The sequence below is a fragment of the Schistocerca americana genome, unplaced genomic scaffold (genome assembly GCF_021461395.2).
Source record: "Schistocerca americana isolate TAMUIC-IGC-003095 unplaced genomic scaffold, iqSchAmer2.1 HiC_scaffold_57, whole genome shotgun sequence".
NCBI lineage: Eukaryota > Metazoa > Arthropoda > Insecta > Orthoptera > Acrididae > Schistocerca > Schistocerca americana.
The window spans coordinates 708291-731642 of NW_025726313.1; positions in this window are offsets into that span (position 1 = coordinate 708291).

Genomic DNA, 23352 nt, shown 5'->3' on the forward strand with positions numbered 1-23352 from the left:
GCCTACAGAACGATAAACGAGCTGTCGATCGTTTTTGCATGTAGAGGTACATACCTGTGCTTCTTACATGTGAATCTGTGTGCTTATATTCTTTTGATATCAACGTGGTAAGTCTGTCCAATGCCACAAGTGTTTCTTCACGAATGTGTTGTAGCTTGCCACTCTATTCATGATTTTTGTCCGTACTTGCGCTTATTTTATCATTTTTAGAAACATATATGCCTTCTGGTACCACACAAACCCTTGGAGGCAAGAAAATAACTCAAATAATTCGGAAATTAAGTAGGAAATGGATGCAAACAAACATTATGCTTACGACGCGTCTGACGTTCACCTTACCTGCCACTTGGAGCGCTAGTGTCGCTCCATCTGTCAAACGGCAACAACTTTTACAGCAGTGAGTGTCGCGACTGTTATATTATACTGTGCTATAACTATGTGAAATGTTGAAAATCAAATTTTTTGTTGTAAGACGTCAGTTTTATGCGGTTTTTCAGACCAGACATACAAAGGAGAGACGTGGCGTAGAATGCCATCGCTCCTCTCGCCTTTTGAAACCCATGAAGTATGCTATCCCTCAGCACCGAATGCCCACCATGCATTCAATGGAATGTTATGAAAGCAGAATTTCGAATTTGGGACTACGTTATTAAAGTATCCTGGGAGATTCGTCTGACATAAAATCCTATTAGTATGGACAGTGGCCATCAATTCGACGGCATAGTGGATGGAATGATAATATTACGGCTTTACACTGCACTTCACTAGACGATAGGGGAGTCTGCGTTAAGACCGTGGCTTGCTTTTCTGTATGCTGCTCTTCGGCCGTGGTACTGTGGATATGCTTTGATGCTCCAACACGACATAAAAGTTCGACACGGAAGGACTGAACGGCTGCTATTACACCAATTGAGGTAAGATGGTTCTGGTAATGTCAACTCTATACTAAGTTGCTTATCCACGGGGTTGCTCTGTTCCCCTCTGTTTCTATGCGTGAACTTAAATCAGTGTCACAATCAGACACTAAAGGGCTATTGACCGCTTATCAAGAATTTCCTGATTAAGTCATCAGTAAAAGTCGAAAATAGTCCCCAGGACACCCGGTATCAATTACAGGTTATTTAACAGACATGTCATTTTCGGTAATTTACGTAATTATTAACCGACTTCTAAAATTCAAAATGCTGTCCTAAAGTAGTGTGGGTACAATCTTCCGTTAAAGGTTCAGCATAATTTCTCAAGAACGAGAGTTGTAAAACGTGTATACGTCTTGAGCCGCCGAAATTAACCAAACTATACTCATCTTGTATTTGACAATGAGAGCACTTTGAGACTTCCAACAAACTCATAATTTCAAACGTACGTGAAACTTATCCTCCCTATGGCCCTTCATAAAGTAGGAAAAAGAGTTTCACATTTATTAAAGTTTTAGGATCCGGTTTTTTGTTGTTGCCGTCTTCTGTCCAAAGACTGGTTTGATGCAGCTCTCCATGCTACTCTCCCCTATGCGAGCTTCTTCATCTCCGAATAACTACTGCAACCTACATCTTTCTGAATATGTTGGTCTCCCTCTACGATTTTTAGCCTCCACAGTTCCCTTCCAATACTACATTGGTGATCCCTTGATGTTCCAGAAAGTGTCCTATCAATCAATCCCTTCTTTTGGTCAAATTATGCCACAAATTTCTTTTCTCCCAAATTCTGTTCGATACCTCCTCTTTAGCAACGTGATCTACCCATCTAATCTTCAGCATACTTCCGTAGCACCACATTGCAAAAGCTTTTATTCTCTTCTTGTTTAAACTGTTTATAATCCAAGTTTCACTTCCATTCTTTGCTAAACTCCAGACAAATAAATTCAGGAAACACTTCCTAACACTTAAGTCTATATTTGAAGTTTGCAAATTTCTCTGCATCACTAATGCTTTTTTTTGCCATTGCCAGTATACATTCTATAAGTTATCTACTTCGACCATAATCAGGTATTTTGTTGTCTAGATAGCAAAATTGATCCACTACTTTCAGTCTCGTGTTCCTAATCTAATTCTATCAGTATCACCTCATTTAATTCCTCTAAATGTCCGCCCGTGGTAGCTGAGTGGTCAGTGTGACGGAATGTCATAGCTAACGGCCTGGGTTCGATTCCCGGCTGGGTCGGAGATTTTCTCTGCTCAGGGACTGGGTGTTGTGCTGCCCTTATCATCATCATTTCATCCCCATCGACACGTAAGTCGCTGAGTTGGCGTCACCTCGAAAGACTTCCACCAGGCGAACGGTCTACCCGACGGGAGGCCCTAGCCACACGGCATTTCCATATTCCATTCATCTAAATTCCATTATCCTTTTTTCATTTTCATTAATGTGCATCTTTTATCTTCCTTTGAAGACACTGTCCATTCCGTTCAACTGATCTTCCAAACCTTTGCTGTCTCTGACAGTATTACATTGTCATCGGGAAACCTCGAAGTTTTTATTTCTTCTCCCTGGACTTTAACTCCTTCTCCACATTTTTCTTTGGTTTCATTTACTGCTTGCTCAATGTACAGATTGAGTAACGTAGAGGACAGGCTACAATCTTAGTGACAAAAAATAAAAACACCTCCAGCCGTCCTTATGATTTTAATTTATTTTGTTGCTACCAGTTTCAACGCTTCATTGCGTCAACTTCAGGCTGTCTTCGATGCGGTACAAAATAAATTAAAATTATAAGGACGGCTGTAGGTGTTTTTATTTTTTTGTCCCGATAGTAAACAGCTGTCGTCCCAGAGACGTGCTGCTAAAAGGATGAACATACAAAAGGCTACACTCTTGTTTCACTCCCTTCTCAACCACTCTTCCCTTTCATGCCCCTCAACTATTAAAACTGCAGTCTGGTTTCTATACAAGTTGTAAATAGCCCTCCACTGACTGTATTTTATCCCCGCTACCTTCAGAATTTCGAAGAGAATATTCCAGTCGACATTGTCAAAAGCTTTCCCGAAGTATACAGATGCTATAAATGTAGGTTTGCCTTTCCTTGAATTATATTCTAAAATACGTCATAGGGTAAGTATTGCCTCGTGTGTACCTACATTTCTCCGAAGTTGAAACTGATCTTTCCCAAGGTGGTCTTCTACCAGGTTTTTCATTCTTCTGTAAAACTTCGTGTTAGTATTTTGTAGCCATGATCAGTTATGAGATTACAATTCATTATTTATTTACTACTGACTCTATTCACAACATATTTTGCAGGCAGTATCCACATATATACCACTACACGGACCTGCAACAGCATATCGTTGTACGACGCATAGTTAAAGTGATATGACGTCATATACACTGAGATGGGTGAACAACTAGCTTAACGTATTGTTGTGTACGTAGTTCCACGTAGTCAGCGCGTACACAACTTTCCCAATAGAGCGCGCCCCGCTAAGCACAACAGCGCAGGAGCAGCGCTCGTCCGTCTGCGCACTACGAGATGGCACTGTCTTAGAGACGGACCAAATTCTGCTTCCGCCGATCCGCGTATTAATATGTAACGCAGCCAGTGACATTGCTTCTAACGTAGAACCTTTTCTCCTAGCGGATCACACTCGCGCAGTGATACCTGATCGCTTGAGGTATTATAACGAGTGTACAGACCTCCGATTAGTCAGTCTGCATTAGTCTGTAGCCAAGTTTCAGTCTGCGACTAATAAGATTATCATATTCCTGTACATAGCCATGAAGAGAAATGTATAGACAATTTGTCAAGTATCGGATATATGTGAGAATAAGATTAACATACCAACACCAAAGGAACTTCAGATTGTCAATTGTAAATAGCATCCAGGACCAAGTTTAGTAATTTTTATGCTTCTTATTATTTTAATAAATGTGTGTGAAGATTAATCAAGTTCTGTTTGAAGCTGGTCACGGTCAATCTGCTACTCTAAGCGTGCAAGTGGCATTTCTATCGTCTGACCTAACGGCACAAGATAAACACGCCACGATAAGACCACGAGACATATTGCTGACACTCGCCTACTTCGCTACAGCCACAAGTCAAATAATCTGATGGTGTGTGTACCTAAGGTCTTACAGTACGCACACCACACGTATTAACTGATTTGTAAGGCAATTAGACGTTTCAAACTTTTATACATAAGGGAGTTCTATCTTGTGGCGAATCTGGAGTTGGGTGTGGGCGAGGGCGGGGGGGGGGGGGGGGGTACTGATAATTTTAAAACAACCACGTATTGGGTAAAACGGCGCACTAAAAGCATCGTTTGCACTTTTATGCTGCACCTAAGTATGAACACAACTAAGATACTGCCTTTTATCACTCATGTAGACTCTTCCACTTAACGACTCGTTCTGCAAGGGAGGCAGGTTGGGTGAAATAGGCGGTGAAGTGTTTTATGGAAATATTTCATTGTGAAAGCATTTTTGAAGCTAATTCTATGAAAACTTGTATGTGACGTCTTGTTTGGAAATGAAAGAAAAAACGTGTTTCACTGTTTTTGGTAAACCATCTCCTAAGGGGGGTGAAATAGGGCCAGGCGGAGATTTTCTCTCTGCAGCGGAGTGTGCGCTGATATGAAACTTATTGGCAGATTAAAACTGTGTGCCGGACCGAGACTCGAACTCGGTACCTTTGCTCTTCGTGGGCAAGTGCTCTACTAGTTCTGCAAGGTTCGCAGGAGAGCTTCTGTGAAGTTTGGAATGCAGGAGACGAGGTACTGGCGGAATTGAGGCTGTGGGGAGGGGTCGCGTGCCGTGCTCGGGTAGCTCAGCTGGTTAGACTCGGCCAGTGCACATCGCGCGGTGACGGGCGGCAGCGCGGGCCAGTGTTTACGTCGCGTGCAGTGCTGAGGTGGAGAGCTGAGCAGCGTGTGCGGGCGCTGCTGGCGTTTGTTTCTGTATAACTGTTGTAAGTACGATGTCGACAATTAACAGAGCGATCAGCGTTCTGTGTGTTTTCGATCGCGCTGCCTTGCGACCGACGGCGTTCGAAATTCACGAGTGGATCTTTGAGAATTTGAAATTGCCTGAACATATAGTCGACACGTTCCAGTTGGACTCTGTGCAGTACTCGTTATTTGCCAAATTTATTTCGAGTGACACTTGTGACAAATTCGTTGAGGAGCATGCTGGCGTGAGACCATTTCGTCATAATGATGGCAGTATTAGTAATGTCCACATCGTGCCTTCGGGATACGGAGTGAGAACCGTCGGGGTATTTAATGTGCCACCCGAGTGCCCTAATGATTTGACTAAAAATGGTTCAAATGGCTCTGAGCACTATGGGACTTAACTGCTGTGGTCATCAGTCCCCTAGAACTTAGAACTACTTAAACCTAACTAGCCTAAGGACATCACACACATCCATGCCCGAGGCAGGATTCGAACCTGCGACCGTAGCGGCCACGCGGTTCCAGACTGAAGCGCCTTTAACCGCACGGCCACTCCGGCCGGCAATGATTTAACTGCACGTACTCTGTCACAGTACGGCGCTGTTATGTCAGTTACAAATGAAAAATGGTCGAGTGCATATCGCTACCAAGTTAACAGCGGGGTGCGAAGTGTACGTGTAGTCTTAAAAAGGCATATACCTTCGTATGCTGTCATTGGCGGCTGTCGCGCACAGGTAACTTACATTGGACAACCCCCTACCTGTTCGATCTGCCATTCGACAGAAGATCTGCGGATGAACTGCACACGTCGACGTCGGTTTCAACTTCCACGGGAACGTCTTGCAGACGGTAGTGAAAGGCTCGTTCCGCCATTGAGTGAGGTAGCCGCGGGGACTGTACCACAACCCCGGCAGCCGGAACATCTTAGCGAGGCGGAGGTGCCAGTTCAGGTGGAATGCAGTGCCAAAGACATTGGCGGTAGGACGGACGTCGATTCGGCCCCGCCATCCTCGCCGGGACAGTTCCCGCTGCAGCAGCGCTCCCGCCGGAACTCTCTGACGTCAGCCGCAGCCCCGCGTGGTGGCCAGCCGGGTGCGGCCACGTGACAGACGCAGCACACCGACAGCAGTGAGCCGTGGTGGCGGCAGGACGAGGAGGCGCAGCAGTGGCTGCCCTCGCGCAGGACCGTCGCGCTGCGACCTTTCCACTCCCTGACCCGTTACTGGTTACGACATTTCGCCTCGTACTCCAGACGTTACCGACGAGCTCGGTTCGAAGCCGTCGAGAAGGACGGTCCCAACACTCAGAGCTCACTGTCCTCTGAGCCATCGTGTGCGACAGCCAAACCTACAACATTACCACACTTAACGTCAATGGGATTCAGAGTGCAGTGAAACTCCGTTCACTAACTGATTTCTTGTACGGTACCAGCGTTTGACATTGCCCTCCTACAGGAGGTAGTCACAGTCTTAGAAGTGCCCGGTTACGTTCTTATTGATAACATCAATCTCCAGGATGCTGTAGGCACTGCCATACTTCTGCGCGACGGTATACCCTTTACGGATGTGCAGCGGCTGCCTAGTGGTCGTGGCATTTCTCTTCGAGTGAATGGTGTGCAGATTGTTAACGTGTACGCCCCCTCAGGTAGCACTCATAAGAGAGATCGTTCAAATTTTTATAAAAAACGAGGTTCCCATTCTTCTTAGCGCTTATCGTGCACATCTCATCCTCGGTGGTGACTTCAATTGTGTGCTTAACGACAGAGACCAAACTCCTAACACAAACAGATGTATCGAACTTGAACATTTAATTCGTGCAGTGCGTCTTCACGATACCTGGGAACAACTGCACGGTGAATGGGTAGCGTACACCTTTGTAACCAGTCATTCTGCCAGTCGGCTGGATAGGATTTGTGTGTCCGATGCCCTCCAGCGACACACTGTGAACTATGACATAGCTCCTGTCAACATCTCCGGCCATTGTGCACATCATTGTTACCTTAACTTACAACGCCAACAAATTTACCGCGGGAAAGGCTACTGGAAATTGAATATCAGCCTTCTGCAGGATTCCCAACTTGAAGAGGAGGTGAACATAACGTGGCAACAGCTCCAGCGGCACCGACGTCGTTACGCTAGCGTTCTACAGTGGTGGATTCGGTGTGCTAAGTCTAAATTACGCCTCACCCTCATGAGCTACGCCCGACAAAAAAGGTTTTGGCAGAAACAGACTATGGAATTTTATTATCGCTGTTTGAGAGAACTGTACAGTCGCACTACCAATACTTCTCGCGATATCGATGTAAAGATCGAACGATATAAAGCGAAAATCACGGCGATAACACGCCAACGAATGCAAGGCATCATCGTGCGAGCCCACCCAAGGACGTTGCCGCCGAAGAACTGGCCTTTCAGTACCACATCCTGAGAACGACGAAACGGTGTAAAGCCGTGTTGATTGAAGCCGTCGTTGATGACGCTGAGAATGCCATCACGAAGCAACGTGACATCATCTTGCACGTCTACGACTATTACAGTCAACTTTACAAGAAGCAATCCTTTGATGAACACTCGTGCGACTATATTCTTAGGACCTTGAGCTGTCGCTTGTCACAACAGGATAATGCAAATCTCGAATCTGTTTTCATAGAGGACGAAATCCGACTGGCGGTCCACAGTGCAAAGAAAGGGAAATCACCAGGACCCGACGGTCTCAGCGCTGAGTTTTACCAGCGATACTGGGACCTCCTCGGTCTGACACTCCTCCAGATAGCGATTGAACTCTGTCACCTGGAAGTAATACCCAAGGCATTTACGGAAGGTCTCATCTTGCCCTTACCGAAAAAAGGTAACAGCAGGAAGGTCGAACACATGCGACCCATCACACTCCTGAACGCCGATTTCAAAATCATCACCAGATCGATTAAGGTACGGATGCAAGGTTTTAGGCAGTTACCAGTACAGTGCAGTGCAAGGCCGAAGTGCAATCTCAGCTGCCTGCGATTTAAGGGACATCATTCGTTCATATGCTGAAACCAAAGGACAGGGCGCTCTGATCTTTCTAGATTTTGAGAAGGCTTATGACCGTGTACGTCACGACTTCCTCTTTAAAAGCATGAAGAAACTAGGATTTGGACCTCATCTCATAGAATTAATTCGCAAACTTACTACAAACGCCTCTTCACGGATTCTCATTAATGGCCATTTTACAAAAGAAGTTTCCATTGGGCAATCCATCCACCAAGGATGTCCTCTGTCAATGATTTTGTACGCCATTGCAGTGGAGCGGCTACTGAACAACATAGCGCATAGCGGGATCGGGCTTAGCGTCTAGTCTGTCACTATCCCATGCATTGCGTATGCTGACGATATATGCGTAACTGTGTCATTATCGCAACAACTTCTGTCAGCAGAAACTCTTTTACAAACATTCACGTTTCTGTCAGAAGCAATTTGATTCCAGTGGATATTTAGTTGGTTTTGGGAAGGTTGTAGTCGTTTTATTTTAGCGTTTTTGTCGTTTGGTTTCGTGGCGTGTGTTTATTTTCATTTTGTCCACACCCAAAAACCCCCAATTTCCCCCCGCTTGTCCCGTTAGTTTCGTTATGTTTTTAGAGGAATATGTATTTGATGGTTTTTCGAACTATTGTTGTGTTTGATGTCATGTTTACTTAATGACGTCATAGTCGCGATATGCAAGTTTTCGTTTCCGCCATATTGGTGACGTCATTGGTCAAAGCAGACGGGTGGAATCGGACGTTTCCGATAACCCTGAGTTATTGTCACTTCAGGTGTATCTAAAAATGGTTAATTTACGGTTTTCAGCCCAGGAAATTCGTTACATGTTGAAATCTTGTCCTTTAAAGAAGCGTCTGTTCTGGTTCGTGATACCAGTCCCCTGAAAGCAACGTTTTTATCGCTTCAGTGAAAGAGCTACAAGCAGTTTGGTCAAACACGCAAAAAAAATACTTTCGGCTCATAGTCCAATGGCGAAAAACTTACAATGCTGGACAACAGGTACTGCCTCTTTCCGTTGCTGACAAGCATATTTTGGGTTTCTAGGAATACATAACTTTATTTATGAAATGCTACATTTGCATACCTCTTGAGTATGACATGGCATACCAATTAAAATCAGACCCAATAGAAATCTAAGTGAGTAGTATTTTACTAATTCGGTCCGATAGAGGCACGCTTGTGTACAGATACTCAGCTTTATTAAAACAGACTTTCGTTGGAAGGTTATCATGTATAGTTTTATTTCATTTCTTATAATACAGTGCACAATTTTCGTCGGGTTTCTGTTAGTGTTGTTTAAACAAAAGTAGACATGAGAGAGAAATTAATCATCAACGACATATGCGAATTATCTGATGTTATCTATAACAGTCTGACAATGCACATGCAGTTTATTGATTACATGCATGTAGAAAACTTGTTCTCAGTTAAGGCTGTCAAACAAGGTTTGAAGAAGGATAAAATGCAACTACCACACGACAGCTAATGTAAGAAATACTTTCCTGACGTATTTTGGCACGATGTGCTCTCCCCAAACTTAATACAAAAGTTTCGAGATGGATCTGCTGCCTGGCCGTCTATTAAACCTGAAAAGAACAAAATGTCGCAGTAGTTGGCCCTTTTTCCACATGCAACTATTTTGGGTTGAGAAGTGAAGGGAATTATGTTCAAAGTTCCATTAGATTGATTTTACTTCGGTGATTACAAAATAGATTCGAATGTGTGAACTGGGTAGCCGAGGCAGCTAGTCCATGACGATTCGGTCAACGAAGTAAATGAATGTACTGAACATGCTGCAAACCACTACAGGGAGCCTGTGTGTCAGAATGCTCATCCAGTGTGGCGCAACGGCGTTACAATAGAAAAGTGAGCCATAGGGAAGAGGATTTGGTGGTCTGTTGGATTGCTGATAGATTCATGTACTCATGGTCCGGGTTCGATTCAAACTTTTGCCGATGATTTTTGACAGGGAGAGACAGATTCTATTATTTTCTGGCTGCGCCAAGTGAAGAAGGTATAATGGCATTGTGGTCTGAAATTCACATTAAACATGATATTCCTTCTCTACCAAGTAGACCTCAGGTTGAACCACAATAAAGTCAGGCGTGGCGACATGTAGAAACTCTTATCATCAGTAACCTTTCTTATACTAGTTATTTATTTCTAGTGACGAAACAAACGCTATGTAGTGTCTCAGGACACTTATTCCATCTTTTATTTGAGCTTCTGTATGTCGATAAAATTGGTTCTGAACTGTAAATGCAACTCAGACCGCCCTTAACGCATAATTTGATCCCTTCGTGACAATACAGCTCGACTACAATTTGTTGTTTGTTCAAAACTGCAGACGTCTCAACATCTCCACATATTGCGCGCGAATGGGTTCAATTCTTGGCCCGGCACTAAAGTGTTCATTATGTGTTATCAAACTCTAGCATGAGAACACCTATCTGCTGGTGGATAATAATTTTGATATTTAATGTATTTTCATTCGTTGTCAACATTAACGATATCTGACGTTTTTGACTCCCAGTGAGACACAGAACTATTTGCGAGATCACTGTAAGTTCAAGGATGTTATTCCGAGCTGCTGGTGGAGAAAAATTCGGTAGCTCACGTCTCTCTGTGGGTAGTCAACAACGATAAGTGTGGGGTTCGATTACCAGTCAGCACTGAACTCTTCGTCATATTATTTCTAGTTCAAACATGCTCACATGTCCCTGCCGGGTGATAGGTGTCGGGTTGGAGTCCTGGGAAGAAAAAAATTAATGTTTCTTGTCGTCATTTCAGTTAAAACATCTTGCTACTGCCGAGAAAATCCGATATGTCACAGTTGATTGTGCTTCGATAACAATCCGATTAGGTTCTGGGTTCGAATCCCTGTCCAACACAAAGTTTTACCTCACGCCATTTCAAGTAAGTTACTTGTGAAGAAGCAATATTTAACATCTCTCGTAGTTCGTTAGTAGGGACAATAGATTTTGGGTAGGAATTCGCGTCCGTAAAAATGTTCACGTTATGTAATTTAAAGTTGATATTTCCTGACTGATACTGTCTAAAATTGAGGTATGTCACTCTCTGTATGCCTAGTCAGGAATGACTGTTAGTTTCCGTCAGTCACGGAATCTTTGCTCAGTCTTCATGACCTGGGTTTGAATCCTTATGCAGAACGAGAAGGTTCTCCGTGTCATTTGAAGTTCATACATATTCTCAACTAGCAGCTCGTGAAAAACTTAAATTTTTAATGTCATTTTGTGTTAAATAATAAGTACGGTATGTTATTTTGAAGAGGAAATCATGAATACGACGAACTTACTACGTGCATTACGTATCTGACGTAATAATGAGAGTGGTAACATTTCAGGAATATCATTTATTGTAACAAATGTGAGCTTACAAGCCTTAAGGACAGTCTTATCTGTGATAAGGTGTTCCCTGATATTTGTAGTATCGTGGTATTACTTTACATCTTGAGTTACTGCGATACAGAGCAGTGTTTTATAATGGTGATTTCCTGGAACAATTTTTAATAGTCAAACGACTGTACCGAGGAGCGATTAGAGGACCAGCTAGACAGCTGCGTTATGAGGGTTGTATGCGAATCAGGCGAAATGCAATTCAGGTCGTTCGGATACTTTTGAGCAAGACTGTACATTATTATACCACAATCGCGTGACTCAATTCCAGCTGCATGTTGCCTAACTTACGGCTTCAAATGGGAACATAAATTTGATTTTCAATACTGAGTAATATCTGGCGTACTTCTGGAGAAAATTTAAAATGCTGTCATAACCTGCTCATTAAGAGGCATGATCATATCGGACAAATTCAAGACAGTAAATGCAAGTATTCCTGGTAGAAACTGTGTATTTATCTTTTGGATCTGCAGCTCTTGTACTTTCTTTCCGCATTTGCAGTTAAATTGTAGGACATGGGTTCCGCCTTTTTGCAAACGCATTTTTTTCTTTTTACCCAAACGTGTTTCAGCACCTCTGTGCCACTATCGGTGGGTGTTTGTTTATTGAAAACTGTAAAAAAGTGAAAATGTAGCACATTTTCTGACCATCCAATTACCATATCAACAGATTTAAGAATAGTGGAATCCAACCACAGCCTATACCACAAACTGACAACGGAAGAGAACGTCCACATACAGGAGGCAACAGCAAAACTGAAACAAGTTTTAAATGAAAACACTCCAGTTTGTAAAGGCACATTGTTTAACAAATGAACGCCAAAGGGGTTAAGAAATACAACATAGTGCTCACCGCGTTTTGCGATGACATGAAATATGCGTTTGTCCTTGCGGGGCAGGCCCGGCCGCCTTGGTGCAGGTCTTCTTACATTCGATGCCACATGGAGCAACCTGCACGCCGGATGGGGATGAAATGATGATGACGACAGCACAGCACCCAGTCTCTGAGCGGAGAAAATCACCGACCCGGGCCCGTAGGGCGGCAATCGTCACGCTCAACACTCAGCTATCGGGGCGGACCGCGTTTTGCGATGAAAAAGGGCGTTTGTAAAGAAGATATTACATAAAGTACTTTAATGTGTGTGTGCAGTTTCCTCGGAGCCCAAGAGGAGGAAGTTAGTCACAACAATGCACGAATAGTAACAAAAATATACGCAAAACATTTTGACACGCCAAAATCACGTTTTTTAAATCATGGCACGTGTTAACTCGTCGATTAAATTTACATTTACATGGTTTGCAGATGACGAGCAAGTAGTGCAGAACACCATACAGTCGGTGCTGAAAAACCATATAGTGTAAAATCACGGTAAGAAGCAAAACGAACGAAAAACTTTCTCTCAGCCTCACTTTGTTACATCAGTTATAACCTAAAACATTTCCACATTTTACAGTTTTCAATGTACGAAAACCCGCTGATGGTGGCACAGATGTGCTGAAACATGTTTTGATAAAAAGTAAAAACTGTGTTTGCAAAAAGGCGGAACCCATATTCTGCAAGAATCTGTGTGGCCTATAAATGTATGTCTTGAGCCATCTTAGCCGACGACGCACGAACCACCCAGAATTCACTCATTTAGCATTTGGGAATGAATGCACCTTGTGACTCCCAACAAGCGTTACACATTATTTCAAACCTTTCTCTAAATTTTTCTGGGTAACATCCTTCAAAAATGATAAACGGAAAAAAGCTTATCGCTTACATTTTCGCGGCGAATTCTGTAAAACTTCAGCATGGGGCATACGTTTTAATTTATTACTTCTCTAGAACCGACTTTATTTGCAATGCATTTTGCAGACGCTACCTACATATAGCACTGAACGCACCGGCAAAATTATATCATTCTACGGCACCATAAACACTGAGACGCGTGAAAAGCTACGTTTTCTTCAAACGGAACTCAAGACGGTGTCATCGCTCTCTTAAAAATATAACATCGCGTATAAGAATGGAAGCACAACGACGCAGACGCCAGCTCGTAGCGCAGTGACTCCGGCGGACAGGTGGACGCCCTGCCTCTACCGGCGTCAGTGCTGCCAACAGCGCTGTGATTGGCGTTAAAAAATTTCAAATGGCTCTGAGCACTACCCGACTTAACTTCTGAGATCATCAGTCGCCTAGAACTTAGAACTAATTAAACCTAGCTAACCTAAGGACATCACACACATCCATGCCCGAGGCAGGATTCGAACCTGCGACCGGAACGGTCGCTCGGCTCCAGACTGTAGCGCCTAGAACCGCACGGACACTCCGGCCGGCTATGATTCGCGTACCAACGGCACTCCGTGGCGTTCTTGGCGCGTGCATTCGCTGAAATGAATGCGCCACAACTGGCGTCCTGTCGATTACTCCATTTAACTTAATCTAGGTCAGTGTTCGTCAAACATTTTTGCACAAGAGCCAATATTAACATTGTAGGGCGTAAAATGGGTGTAAAGTGGACACTCAGAAATTCAATTTTCACCAAACCATGGTTACCACTTACATATTTTGAATCTACCTATTATTAGGAATCGCACCAAATATTTTTGAACTAAAACGAAAAAATATACTGGAACTACATGCACTTTCCTGGAGCCTTAACGTAATCTACCGATTTTCCGTACATAAGCGGGTACTGCGGCGAGTGCCATTGCGGCAGGATCCCATGTTTGTTTTACTGGTTTCCGGACAAGTTTTTAAGGCGTCTTCACGTCTTAGTATCTGAAACAATACCAAGCAAGTGCAGCAGCAAGTTTTTAGTCGGCCTTTTGGGTTAGGCGAAGTAGAACAGAGGCGGTTTCAAATAATATAAGGTAATTAACTCAAAATAGTCGCAAAGGGATAGAAAGGCGGATGACAGCTTTGTATATAAAAGGGTTCAAAAGTCTGTTTCTGTTGTATTCTGCATGCTTTCTGCAATTAACTATTATTGGGATGAACACTTCGCCACTTTTTCCGACCGAACGCCATGTCGGCGTCACTGATCCACAGAAGAAACTGTCAAACTGAAGTAAATAACAAGGAACTGCGTTTGAAGGCCAAAAGACATTGTTTAAATGTTGGTAGGGTGAAGACTGATTACTCTCCATGGAAGTCAAGTAGCAAGAATATAATGCAAATGACTTAATCAGACGACTCAAAAACAAAAACTTTTTTTATAAAACATAACAGAAGGAGCTTCCTCTGTCAGCTTCACTGACAACAATGGTGATTTATATTAGCACCAGTCTGACTACTTCTCGGCAGCGCTGTTGAGGGGGGGGGGGGGGGGCGGGGGGAGGGGAATATAGGCAATAGCCACTCTGGCCACGTTACCACACCTCCCCCCACCGATCTTACTATTAATTGGTAAACTCCATAAATCAGTATGTTGTATTAGTTATTAACAGTAATTGCAATATCAGACTATCACAAATGTTTTGAATGACATTTTTCTTTTACTTATTGCATTGTATTACAACAGCTTTCATTTGATTGGATATTACTCGCTACAACCATGTACTGCATCTGCAGATGACTGCCTCTGTAGTGCACACTCAAGTATCCACGTTACCTCCGCACAGCAACTAAACCGTGCGCAGTTAGCACCGATCAGTTGCCATGGTAGCGTTGGAAGACAAACAGTAACATATCAGTGGCCGCACTTCATTCCACAGTGCCCCTTACGTTAGCGGCAAACTTTACATAGCCCAATGCCTAGTTCACCAACACCAATTAAAATTAAGCATAGTCGAGTAAACAAACATTTTTAAAACGTCGCTAAGATTCTTAATTATTGGTGCTGTTGAGGAGAGCTGCATGTATCTAGGCAAGATTTTTTTTGCCCTAGCATTATGTTGTTTTTGTGTGGCTTTCAGCAGGTCTAATGGAAATGAAGACTCATGTTGCATGAGACATTGCGTTTCGATATTTATTGCTCAGAAAAGAGCAACTGTCAGGTCCCCTATTATCAACTGAGGTAGGTTGCCGCATGATACAACATCAACATCCTTCAGGACATCAAAAATTTGATCTTACCCAGTTCTTGTCACTGCATAAGCGCAAGTATTACTGCTTAACAAGTCAAACCATTGTTTTTAAAGTGGCAGACTGTCAAGGATGACGTTATGGTTTAATAACAAATAGTGGTCTGTTACCTAGGTCTACAGTTATTCGATATTAAACTGTAACTGAGTCTATATTTCTACATTAAGGAGGCCAATTTACAGGAAAGTCCATCTTTGCTCTTTAAACAACTTTAAATTTGTGTACGTTTGTCGCATCTGTTTACATCTGTCCTCCATTGATTTAGTTTTGCACAAATGATGCAACCTACAAGTGCGGTACTGTTTTAACAGCAGCTTTGTTAAAATGCGCGAATGACATTCATCTCCAAATTCTGTTTATTGTTTTAACAGCTGCTTTATCAAATGCTCTAACATTTTTCTCCGAATTCGGAGGAATCTATTAGGTGATAAAACCCAGTCCGCCAACATTCTGAATATTCCAAGATATAAGTTTACGAAAAATTTATTCTCCTCTACTGACGTCTGACGATTCTTTAACACCCTTTCCGCCACATTCAACATATAGTACACAGGTGACGATTAATGATGCAGGAAAATGGTTAAACGCCGGATTTCGACCATAAAACAGAGCTTCTATTGCAGCAAAGAGGTATATGACGTTTATGTAAGTCTTCGTGTTGCGCCCACTTAACTAATATGCCGAGAGTGTTGGCGATATAAAATATAGCGGCCAGTGTTGCATGTTGCTGCCACCCACGCGTAGATAGCCTTTCTATGATGATCATTTACCCCACTGGTTCTGACTTTGGATTAGATTAGATTAATTATTCGTTCCATATACCCATAAAAGAGGGAATCCTCCTCGGTGTGGAACACGTTAGATAAACACATTACAAAAATTTAATTAGAAAAACTTGAGTTTAATTAATTTTAATGATCCTCAGTCAATAAACAGTAAAATTATGTAGATGAATTAAATTTAAACTTCTAATATTTACAGGTTTAATACTAATATCTGCTTTCCATAGATTCATCATTCACACAGTAGGTGGTTACTTGGCTGTTACAACCAAGTATTGTCAAAAATTAAAGTATAATAAATTTTCATTAAAATGGACTACTGCACTTGTTGAGAAACTAATGGATGGAATGGAAGGAGTTGGCCACCAAAAATTCTTTTAAATTATGTTTAAATTGTGCCTTGTCTGAAACTAAACTCTTAATGGTTGCTGGTAACGTATTGAAGATATGCGTTGCTGAATACTGGACTCCTTCCTGGGCAAGAGTAACTGATTTTAAATCTTTATGTATATTGCTCTTATTCCTAGTATTGATACTGTGTACTAAGCAGTTAGTTGGAAAAAGAGATGTATTATTTACAACAAACTTCATTAAGGAATAAATATACTGAGAAGCTGTGGTTAATATGGCCAATTCTTTGAATAGGTTTAGACATGATGTTCTTGGATTTACACTACTCATTACTCTTATTATACCCTTCTGTACTCGAAAAAATTTTTCTCTGTTTGTGGAGTTACCCCAAAATATGATACCATATGACATAATGGAGTGAAAATAACCAAAATATGCCAGTTTTTTTATATTTATATCTCCTGTGTCTGACATCATTCGCATTGCAAACACAGACTTGTTTAGGCGCTTTTGCAGTTCATTAGTATGTTGCTCCGAACAGAATTTATTATCAAGTTGCAATCCCAAGAATTCTACACTCTCAACTTCTCCTATTTACATGTCATCATATTTTCTACACACACCAGAAGGAAATCTCTTTGAAGTTCTGAACTGCATATAGTAGGTCTTTTCAACGTTTAATGACAGTGAATCGGCTATGAACCACTTACTAACGTTAGTAAAAATTTGATTAGCTGCCCTTTCTAAATTTATATTTATTTACTATTTATTGCAAAGTTTATATCATCTGCAAATAAGACAAACTTGGCATCTGGTAATGTAACAGATGGCAGGTCATTAATATACACAAGAAACAGTAGTGGACCTAGTACGGAACCTTGGGGAACACCACATGTAATTTCTTCCCAGTCAGAAGATGTCTGATTTCCTACTGCTGAAGTGTTACGTAATGACACCCTTTGTTTTCTATTAGTAAGATGTGACTGAAACCATCTACATCTACATACATACTCCGCAGTCCACCATACGGTGCGTGGCGCAGGGTACCTCGTACCACAACTAGCATCTTCTCTCCCTGTTCCACTCCCAAACAGAACGCGGGAAAAATGACTGCCTATATGCCTCTGTGCGAACCCTAATCTCTCTTATCTTACCTTTGTGGTCTTTCCGCGAAATATAAGTTGGCGGCAGTAAAACTGTACTGCAGTCAGCCTCACATGCTGGTTCTCTAAATTTCCTCAGTAGCGATTCAAGAAAAGAACGCCACCTTTTCTCCAGAGACTCCCACCCAAGTTCCTGAAGCATTACTGTAACACTCACGTGATGATAAAACCTACCAGTAACAAATCTAGAAGCCCGCCTCTGAATTGCTTCTGTGTCCTCCCTCAATCCGACCTGATAGGGATCCCAAACGCTCGAGCAGCACTCAAGAATAGGTCGTACTAATGTTTTATAAGCGGTCTCCTTTACAGATGAACCACATCTCCCCCAAAATTCTACCAATGAACCGAAGACAACTATCCGCCTTCCCCACAACTGCCACTACATGCTTGTTCCACTTCATGTCGCTCTGCAATGTTACGCCCAAATATTTAATCGACGTGAATGTGTCAAGCGCTACGCTACTAATGGAGTATTCAAACATTACCGGATTCTTTTTCGTATTCATCTGCTTTAATTTACATTTATCTATATTTAGAGTTCGCTGCCATTCTTTATACAAATCACAACTCCTGTCCAATTCATCTTGTATCCTCCGACAGCCACTCAATGACGACACCTTCCCGTACACCACATCATCATCAGCAAACAGCCGCACATTGCTATCCACCCTATCCAAAAGATCATTTATGTAGATAGAAAACAACAGCGGACCTACCACACTTCCTTGGGGCACTTCAGATGATAATCTCACCTCCGATGAACACTCACCATCGAGGACAACGTACTGGGTTCTATTACTTAAGAAGTCTTCGAGCCACTCACATAGTGGGAACCAATCCCATATGCTCGTACCTTAGTTAGGAGTCTGCAGTGGGGCACCGATTCAAACGCTTTCCGGAAGTCAAGGAATATGGCAGCCGTCTGATACCCTTCATCCATGGTTCGCAAGATATCATGTGAAAAAACGGCGAGTTGCGTTTCGCAGGAGCGATCCTTTCTAAAGCCGTGCTGATGCATGGACAGCAACTTCTCTGTCTCAAGGAAATTCATTACATTCGAACTGAGAATATGTTCGAGAATCCTGCAGCAAACCGATGTTAAGGATATTGGTCTGTAATTTTGAGGATCCGTCCTTCTACCATTCTTATATACAGGCGTCAACTGCGCTTTTTTCTAGTCGCTCGGGACTTTAAGTTGGGCAAGAGATTCGCGATAAATGCAAGCTAAGTAAGGAGCCAATGCGGTAGAGAACTCTCTGTAAAACCGAATTGGAATCCCATTAGGACCTAGCGATTTATTTATTTTCAACCCATTCAGCTGCTTCACAACCCCAGGGATGTCTATCACTATGTCCTCCATACGGGAATCTGTAAGAGACTCTTACGGTGGTATGTTTGTACGATCCTTCTGCGTGAACGATTTCTCAAATTCTAAATTTAAAATTTCAGCTTTCTTTTTGCTGTCTTCCGTTGCCAGGCCAGACTGATCAGTGAGTGAGGGGATGGAAGCCTTCGACCCGCTTACCGATTTTATGTAAGACCAGAACTTCCTTGCGTTTTCAGCAAGAACTTTTGCTAAGGTATGACTGTGGTAGTGGTTGTATGCTTCGCGCATCGCTCTTTTTACAGCAGCACGAATCTTTACTAACTTTTTTCTGTCCTCATTCTCACGATCTTTCTTGTACCGTGAGTGCAACTGTCTTTGCTTCCTGATCAGTCTCCGAATTGCGCTGTTAAACCACGGTAGGTCTTTTCCGTCCGTAACCCATTTTTTCCGCACATACTTCTCCAACGCGTGATTTGCAGTGTGTTTAAAATTTGCCCATAGTTCTTCCACGTCCATCGTACCGGAAGTAAATGAAGTCGAATCATTTACTAAGTGGGATGCTAACAACTGCTTATCTGCTCTTTCTAGTAAGAATACTCTCCTAGCCTTCTAGACCGACTTTTTAGCTTTCGTAACCATAGTCGTAATGACAACATCATGATCACTAATCCCTGTCTCAACACTGACACCGTTGATGAGGTCTGGTCTGTTCGTGGGTACCAGGTCTAAAATATTTCCATTCCGCGTTGGCAGTCGACTTAGCTGCTGAAGATAGTTTTCGGATAATGCGTTCAAAAGTAATTCACACGACGGCTTGTTTGTACCACCTGTAATGAATCAATAGACATCCCAGTCTATACTAGGTAGGTTGAAGTCGCCCCCGACTAATATAGCATGATCCTGGTAGTTCTGTGATGCAGAATGTAGATTCCCTTAGAATCATTCTAGAACTGTCACGGTGGAACCTGGTGGCCGGTAATAACACCCCACAATTAACTTTACTTCCCCTAGCCCTGTTAAACGTGTCCAGATAAGTTCACAATCACACTCTAATTCGATCTCAGTAGACACAACATTTTTGTCAACTGCAATGAAGACACCACCTCTTACGGTGTCTAATCTGTCTTTCCGATACACGTTCCAACCCTCACTAAATATTTCAGAACTTCCTATCTCAGGGTTCAGCCAGGTCTCAGTCCCGAGAATAATTTGAGCGCCACACACTTCCTGGAGGGCAGTAAATTCAGGAACTTAATTCCGAACACTCTGAAAATTTACTGCTAATATCTTGATAGCTGAAGTGTTTTTACGCTGAGTGTGTCCTGATTTCCCTGCCTGCACGCCGACTGGTGAGTGTTCATCAGGACACCTCGCACTACTGCCTAGCCTAAAATCCCCCATGTGCACACCACAAGTACTCTGCTACCCGAGTAGCCGCTTCCTTTGTGTAGTGCACCCCTGAACTATCTAGGGGCGTCCTAGAATTCCCCACCCAATAGCGCAAGTCTAGAAATCTGCAACCAAGACCGTCACAGAGTCGACGAAGCCTCTGGTTGAGACCCTCCACTTGGCTCCAAACCAAAGGACCCCGATCCACTCTGGGAACGGTGCTGCAAATAGAGAGCTCTGCTTGCACCCCGCGTGCGAGGCCAGCGGTCTTCACCAAATCCGGCAGCCGCCTGTACGAACTGAGGATCGCCTCAGAACCCAAGCGACAGGCATCACTGGTGTCGACGTGAGCAACTACTTGCAGACGACTGCACCCCGTATGCTCGATAGCTGCAAGCAAGGCTGCCTCCACATCTTGGATGAGGCCCTCTGGCAGACAAACAGAGTACACGTTGGAATTCTTTCCAGCCCTGTACGCTATTTCCCTAAGGGGCTCCATCACCCGCCCGCCACTTTGCAGCACTATCAGTGACGCCATAATATTTTAATTTACTTAAAAGAATGCTGTGATTCACACAGTCAAACGACTTCTACAGGTAACAGAATATGCCAGTTGCCTCTAATTTTTTGTCCGATGAATTAAGGACATTTTCGCTGTAAGTGTAAATAGCTTTCTCAATATCAGAACCCTTAAGAAACCCAAACTGTGATTTTGACAGTATGTTATTTTCGCTAAGGTGCTTAAGTCGGCGCTTAAACGTAACTTTTTCAAAGATTTTTGAAAAAGCTGGCAAAAGTGAGATCGGTCAGTAATTTGACGGCATTTCTTTGTCCCCTTTCTTGTGGAGAGGTATAACTTCAGCATATTTAAGCCAGTCCGGGAATGTACCTGTCACAAGTGATTGATTACACAAATAACTTAAGATATGACTAAGCTAACATGAGCACTCTTTTATTAACTTTGTTGATAGGTTATCATAACCACTAGAATGCTTTGATTTCAAGGACTTTATGATGGATTCTGTTTCTTTAGGTGAAGTAAGTGTCAATTCGATTTTACTGAGATTGCTTGTGTGCATTGGTCTCAGATATTCCATTGCATTATTTACTGAACCTGACAACCCCACGCTATCGGTAACAGAGACGAAATACTTGTTTAAATGACGATCTAAACAGTCTCTGCTGTGAATGCGCAGCTTGGCGTCAGTTTGGAAACGGATTCGTTCGGTTGTGACACCTTTATTCGAACGAACCTTCTATTAGTTTTGGAGACAGTCATAGCCTCGCCGTTCTCCTGGCGTCCACGACTACGCGGTGGCTCCTGCCCTCTGCCTCTCCACTGTGGGGAAGTCCAGGCCACTTCCGCTCGCTGGCCGGCCGGCCAGGCACCTACCCACACCCCTGTGACGTCCTTAGCCGCTGCCCCGGCTCTTACTCACTGCTCCGAGGACGGCCATAGTGCTCCAAATTGCAAGCCGCATATCGGTCAATTAAACCTCCCGTACCACGACCGACATAGAGATTGATTCCGTAATGAAGCAAACCTTCAGGGATGATGGAAGAAAGTGAACCTACCACTGCAGCAGCATCTACGGAGTGTCTGTTCTGTTGAAGGAGCAGACACCGTGCATTAATGTAACTGATAAGCCTGGCTGGGAAATGGATCCACTTTCTTCAGTGGGAATGCACCAAAGACGTCCGACATCCGGTGGGAACCTCTGAGCAGCGGACAGGAGTGTAATGGACTGGGGCTGCGGGCGAGCAGGCGGCGCTCGGCGGGGGTGTGGGTCGGCCGTCAGGCGAACCGAGGCAGTCCGTGGCGTGTTGTGGTCATCGCACTTCCCTGGTAAGCTGGAGAGTCCTGGTTCGAATCGCGGTCCGGTAGACTTTCCCTCGTCGCTGCTGATTCCGCTTATGTCCCTCTGCAGCTGGCAGCAGTGATCCCCTATCCAGTAAATGTATCAATTTGAGGTAAGGAAACGTGGTCCGGAAACAACCGCGTCGAACGTTGTAGTTGATGATGATGTTTGGTTTCTAGGGCGCTCAACTGCGTTGTTATCAGCGCCCGTACAAATTCCCAATCTTTGCACAGTCCAGTCTCGCCACTTTCCCGAATGACGGTGAAATGATGAGGACAACACAAACACTCAGTCCCCTGAACCGGCTGGGAATCGAACCTGGGACACTGTGATCCAGAGGCAGCAACGCTATCCACCGTACCGCGAGCTGCGGACGAACGCTATAGTGGAACACACATACCGATACCGTTGTTGCTAAGATTGTAGTGTGTGCACTTTCAAAGGTGGTAGTATGGACCAAAACAAGAAAAAAGTCCAGGAAACATGGGCTCTAAAAAAGGAAAAAAAAATTATTCCTGACTGGAAATAAGGGGGAAAGGTGGGGGGGGGGGGGGCAGGGAAGGTCCTATGAACATATATCCGGAATACATCGCTACCAAGGTAGATTCAGGCTTCCATTCAGTCATTCGTTGACCAGTCTGGTTTGGCACTGGAAGATAGCAAAAGGAAGGTCGAAGTTTTAAATTCCACGTTTAACAAATAGCTCACGCAGGAGAATCGTACAAACGTACCGTCGTTTGACCATCGCACAGAGTCCCGTATGGATGACATAGTGATAAGCATCCTTGGCGTAGAGAAACAGTTGAAACAGTTCAGCACAAATAAGTCGTCAGGTCCGGATGCAATCCCAATGCGGTTTCGTAATGAGTACTTACTGTACGTCATTGGCCCCTTAGTTTGCGCTACTCGAGAGATTCACGATAAATACAAAGCGCCAAGCAACTGCAAATAAGCACAGGTGGTTCCTGTATATAAGAAGGGTAAAAGAACGCACCTGCAAAATTACAGACCAATATCCTTAACATCGGTTTGCAGCAGAATTGTTGAACGTATTCTGAGTTGTAATATAATAAATTTCCTAGAGACAGAAAAGCTCTTATCCA